This window comes from Orycteropus afer, unplaced genomic scaffold (assembly GCF_000298275.1).
Source record: "Orycteropus afer afer isolate SDZICR_OR568_19922 unplaced genomic scaffold, OryAfe1.0 scaffold00554, whole genome shotgun sequence".
Taxonomy (NCBI): Eukaryota; Metazoa; Chordata; class Mammalia; order Tubulidentata; family Orycteropodidae; genus Orycteropus; species Orycteropus afer.
In genome coordinates this window covers 1,435,626-1,442,281 of record NW_006922141.1, presented here as the reverse complement: position 1 = coordinate 1,442,281, position 6,656 = coordinate 1,435,626, and positions in this window count along the sequence as shown.

Below are 6,656 nucleotides of genomic sequence, written 5' to 3'. Positions count from 1 at the left end.
TATTGTTTTCAGCCAAGATCCACCTGACATCAGCAATGATATCCCTCCTTCAATGCCCCCTTCTGAATCAGGCTTGAATTTCTAGTAGTTCCTTATCAATATACTCCTTTAACTGTTTTTGAATTATCTTCAGAAAATTTTTACTTGCCTATGATATTACTGATATTGTTTGGTAATTTACACATTCAGTTGGATCACCTTTCTTTGGTAAGTGCACAAATATGGATCTCTTCCAAAGTTGTCCAGGAGGCTGTCTTCCAAATTTATTGGCATAAACAAGTGAGCACTTCCAGCACTGCATCCATTTCTTGAAATATCTCAATGGGTATTCCATTAATTCTTGGAGCTTTGTTTTTCACCAATTTCTTCAGTGTAGCTTGGACTTCTTCCTTCAATACCATAGGTTCTTGATCACATGATACCTTCTGAAATGGCTGAATGTCAACAAATTCTTTTTGGTACATTGACTCTGTGTATTTCTTCCAACTTCCATTGATGCTTTCTGCATTATTCAATATTTTGCCCACAAAATCAGTATTGCAACTCATGATGATTTTTTTTTCAGTTCCTTCTGCCTAAGAAATGCCAAGTGTGTTTTTCCTTTTTAATTTTCTAATCCCATATCTTTGCACATTTCATTATATTACATTACTTTGTCTTCTCAAGCCTGCCTTTGAAATATTCTGTTCACCTCTTTTATTTGATCATTTCCTCCATTCACTTTAGCAACTCTTTTTTCAAGAGCAATTTCAAGTCTCTTCATATATGCATTTTGTCCTTTTCTTCCTATCCTGTCTGTTTAATGACCTTTTGTTTTCCTCAAGTATGGTATTCTTGATATCATCCCACAATTTGTCTGGTCTTTGGTCATTAGTGTTCAATGGGTCAAGTCTACTCTTGACATGGTCTCTAAAGTCAGGTGGCATATAATCAAAGTTGCATTTTGACATTTAATTTTCTTCTGCTTCACCTTGAACTGCATGTGAACAATTGAAGTTCTGTTCTACAGTCAGTATCTGGCCTTGTTCTGACTGGTGTTATTGTGTTTCTCTATCATCTCTTTCCATAGATGTAGTTAATTTGATTCCTGTGTAATCCATCTGATGAGGTACAGGTGTATAGTTGCTTTGTATGTTGTTGAAAAAAGATATTTGCTGTGAATAAGTGGTTGGTCTTGCAAAATTATCAAAATTATCATATGGTTCATGGCATCATTTCTATTACCAAGGCATTATTTTTCTGTCAATATTTCATCTTTGTTTCTAAGTTTCGCATTCAAAAAAAAAACAGTAATTATCAATACAGTTTTATTGCATGTTTCATCAATTTTAAACTTCAGAAGTTGGTAAAAATCTCAGAAGCCCAAACGTTTCAGCCAATGTTTGAACTTCATCTTCCCTGAGCGTAATACAAGATCATTGGGATGATTGGAAAAAGGATCTGAGAGATAATAACAGAAAGTCTCACCTTGTTCACCTGATTATTGAGAAATAATCTCTCTGGCTACATTGTTGAGATTCTCAAGGAATTCAAATATCCCCATACACATTTGTAGGACTTATTAACATGATTCTTTTCCAAATGTTCTATCATAATATTTTCATCTGTTCTGATCAAGTCTCGATTGTGAAATCAAACCACTGACAACTGCCTTTTTATCAATTTTTCTAGATGTCATTCCTTTCAGGCATTCAAGAGGCAGATACACTACTAAACAATCTGCTTTTTAAAATATCATACTTTCTCAATATTCTTCAGTGCCCCATGAAAGGGGCTGCATCTATCCATTTTCACCTTGTATCAGTATCTTGCAAAGAACAAGCTGTAAATCATGGCTCATTTCTCTCCTTGTCACATTTTCATAGGAAAAATGTGTGTGTGTGCACATGTGTGTGGCACATGCATGAACACACATATGTCCCAATGTGTTTTGTTCTTCTGAAGTTTTAGTTTTGAGGACTTTGGTATACTTTAAGAAAGAGCAGGTTTCCAAAGCTCAAGTATGATTGCTCCAAACTCTGCATGTAATTGCAAATATATGGGCAGACAGGTAGAACTGCTTTTCCCTCCTATAGCTTTAGGATAACATCTAGACTACCTAAAGCTAGAAACACAAAAATTAATATTCTACTTTATCATATTTAAAAAAAAAGGAGAAGGAGAAAAGTAGGAGGAAGAAGAGGAGAAGAAGAAGAGAAAAGAAAAGCAATAATTTTCTTCTTTTTAATCCCCTCTATATTTTTCAGAAAGGAGCTCTGGTGGTGTAGGGATAAGACATTTGGCTGCCAACCAGAAAGTCAGTGGCTCAAACCCACCAGCTGCTCTGTAGAAGGAAGATGAGGCAATCTACTTCCATAAAGATTTATACTCTTCTAAATCCAGTGGGGGAGCTCTGGTAGCATAGTGCCTAAGGCACTTAACTGCTAACCAGAAGGCTGGCAGTTCAAACCCACCAGCCACTCCTGGGAAGGAAGATGGGGCAATCTACTTCTGTAGTGATACTGCCTCAGAAACCCAAGGAAGGGTTGCTATGAGTCAGGTCTGACTCCATGGCACATAACAACACAAAAACAAATCCACTGGGGATTGTTAGGTGTTGGAATTGACTCAATAGTAGTAGCATATTTTTCAGAAGGAACTCTGTTGGCATAGTGCTTAAAGCATTTGGCTGTTAAATGAATGTTTGGTAACTCAAACCCACAAGCAGCTCTGCAGGACAAAGATGTAGCAGTCTGCTTTCACAAAGATTATAGCCTTGGGAATCCTTTGGATAAGTTCTACTCTGTTCTATAGAAACAAAAAAAACTAAACTCACTCCCCATCAAGTCGAATCTGACTCATAGCGACCCTTCCTTGGGTTTCCAAGGCAATATCACTACGGAAGTAGATTGCTCAACCTTCCTTCTGAGGAGTAGTTGGTGGGTTTGAACCACCAACCTTCTGGTGAGCAGTCAAATGTCTTAGATACTGCGCCACCGGAGCTCCCTGTCCTAGAGTCTCTATGAATTAAAATCAATTTGACAGAAACAAACATGTTTTTTAGTGTACAGCTGGACAAATTAAGAATGTCAAATTTAGTGCTTTCAATGTTACCTTACAGTTGAGAGTACCTTGTGCAAAATAAAATTACTGTTGAAAATAATTTGTGATAAAATATTTCTTCACAAAGATTGAGTTGACTAGTTTTGAAACTTGCTGTTTACAGTTCATATATCTTGATCAAAAATAAGATGTTCTTGTATTTAAACTCAATAAATCCTTCTTTTAAAAGAGTATGCAAAGGTGGGGGGGAGAAGGAGTATTTAAAAAACTAAGTTTTGTCCTAATTTTAGGGATCGTTGATATAAATTTCTGACTATTGTTTTTCTTCTATGATATTGTAATGTGAAAACAATCTTGATTTCTTGAGCTCGTAAGGTTATGAACTAAACTAAATATTCCTGCTTAGACTCAAAATGTGACTGGTCCTAAATTTAGAAGAAGAAGAAGCTGCATAGATCTTTTCTGGCATCAATACAGCTATCCTTAGAAGAATAGGATTAGAATTAAAAAGTATTTTCAAACATCTTAAAAAGTTTGGTGCTAGTGGTTCTACTGTGAGAACAAACACTCTAGTTAATATTTTGTTGTTTGCTGTTGTTTTGAGAAAACAAAAATTTATCCTATTGTGAAAACTGAGCAGCAATAACAGAAAATGTTAAGAGTATGGATTCTGGAGGCAGGCTGCAAGGATTATCTATCTTGCATCTTTCACCTACTGAGAAGTGTGCTATTTGACAATTTATCTGACCACTTTTATCTCCACTATAATATGAGGATAATGGCCTACATACTTCAAAATTTTGTGTTAAGAATTAAATGACAATACATATTAAGAGCTTAAAATCACTTAGTATATAATAAAACCCAATAAATGTTAGATAATATTATTATGATTTTTTCATATTAACCATTTTTTCATATGACATATGAAATTAAATCCCAGTAAAGAATAAAAATCAATGTATCAGGCATGCTATTTTTTCTGTCCAATATCACTTAGGTGAAAATAGATATTCCATTCAAACTAAGGTCAAAAGAAACACTCAACCTTTCCTTTTAGAGCTACATTTATATGCACAATCTGTGCCTTTAATGACTTTTTTGCATCAGATCAAAACAAATATAGTTTAAACTAGATAAATGACGTTTTATGAAATCACAAAATGTGCCTTTAAACAGCATAATGGCTTTAAAGCATTTTAATTAGCTCTGGCAAATCAACAGATGTACTCGACCAAGCTTGCATAATTTATCTATTAACAGTAGTGCAGGTCCTTTGTAAAAGCTTGTAATGCCGCCTGCCTTAACACTTAATACGTCATTGATTCTTGACCTAACAATTTGTAATAGTTTTTAAAGCAGTGCATTTTGAAAATGTTAATGAAATATATACTTTCTTTACTCATGCAGATGTATAATATGGTACAAGTAATTTCTCAAAACTGATGGTAGGGTACGTCAAAAGGTATGCCACAACTTGGAGTTTTTACATACACATAATCTATGACAGAGTCTAAATGTCCCAATTCATGTTATCTTTTCCTGAGGAAGCATTTTTATTCATGAGGTTGTGTAGCATATTGGTTTAAAGGGTCACATTCTGGAAGCTTACAGCCTGCAATTAAACTCTGCTTCTGGCACTTCCTGGCTGTGTGACCTTGGACAATTTATTTAACCTCATGAAGCCTTTGTTTCTGTCTGTGTAATGCTAATAAATAAAAATAACTTTCTCATTGGATTGTTGTGAGTAGAACAGAAAACTGAAAATGTAAAAACATTTGTTAGTTCCTCAGTTATGAAGCTATTTGGTTTCAAATCATTCTAGTCAATGAAATATGGACACAAGTCTTTGTTTTTGTTTCATCAAATGTAACAAAAAAGAGTAATTTTTTTTTTTTTTTTTTTGAGAGTATAGTTTTCTATTCTACTTTTGTCCATTTGTGTTAAAGAGACTGTTACTAAGTTTCTGGAATGACTAGTTCTAGACATAAATTTATTTATTTACCCCCTAACAGTTCCACTGAAGATCCCTAGTGGCACAATGGTCCAGAGGCTGCTGGATCTTCTTCATGTCTACCAATAGGCATCCTCAAGAATGGGGAAGGCAAGTCATGTACAAACACTTCTCCAACGGAAAATAAAACTCATTCTCATTCAATAAGAAAGGTTTAACCTTTCTGTTTTCACTGTTCTGGATGAAAAGTACATAAAGGAAATGGAAATTAAAAGGTTAGGAAAGGATGGCAAAGAAAGAATTTTCAATACGACTTGCTGAGTGACATTCCACCATTAAAAATGGTTTAGTTTATAAAGAGTTCAGCAATGTTCCAAATGCCATTCCTTGAGAAAGAAGGCATTATACATCATAGGAGTTTTCCTATTTCTTCTGAACAGTGCATAGAGCCAAAACAAATTTCTGCTGGGATTTTTTCACGAAGGGAGATTAAGTCCTGAGGGAATGGAGTGTAGACAGTAACTAAAATGTCTAACATTCTGTAAAGAGTAAAACTGAGCTCTTCACTGACTCCTCTGTTCTCATATGCCACTATGTCTCTGCATTCATTGTGGGCAGTGTTTCATATTGTATGACAAGGAATATATTAGCCTGAAACAACTACTAAACGACTAGGGATGGAGTTGTTTTCCCAGTGCAATACAAGAGTAAAACCAAAAAAACAAAACTCACTGCTGTCCAGTTGATCCCTATTCATAACAACCCCTCCTTGGGTTTCCAAGATGGGATCTCTAAAGAAATAGATTGCCCATTCTTCCTTCTGAGGAGTGGCTAGTGGGTTTGAACTGCCAGCCTTCTGGTTAGCAGTCAAATACCTTAGACACTATGCCACTGAAGCTCCTAATGTTTTCCTAGTAACTTTTACTAGTGTTTAAAATAAGGCACACCAGAACCATGGCATTGATATAATTCCTCCTGTGACATCCTGATGAGTCCATTTATGAACCAGGAGGGCAATGCTAAGAAATGCCAATGCCACCTGGAATTTAAAAAAAAAAAAAAAAAACTTAGGGTTAACAATGAGAAGAATTAAAACAAAATAAACACATACAACAGTGAAAGAACAAACTGATTTTAATTCCTTTTGACCTTTAACTCTAAATATAAAAATACTTTGATTTTTCCTTTTAATTCTCTCAGTCTTAGAGGTTTGACTTGTAAAGGGCTTTAATTCGGGGAATCTAATTTCTTTCTAGAAATTTGATAACAAAATGTTGTAAGCAAATTTGGGCCCTCTCTAGGTAGCTGAGAAGCTCTGGTAGCATAGTACCTAAAGCACTTGACTGCTAACCAGAAGGCTAGTGGTTCAAATCCACCAGCCACTCCTCAGAAGAAAGATTGGGCAATCTACTTCCATAGTGATACTGCCTCAGAAACCCAAGGAGGGGTTGCTATGAGTTGGGTCTGACTCCATGGAACATAACAACAACAATGACAACTAGGTAGCTGGAAATTTATGATTGGCATGCCTTTAACATATAATCTTTAAAGTATATTAGTAAATATAATAATGTATTTCATTTCATTGAAGATCATGTCACTGACTACACTGGTTCATGAAGATAGAAATAATGTTAGAAGGGAAATAAAATAAGGAACA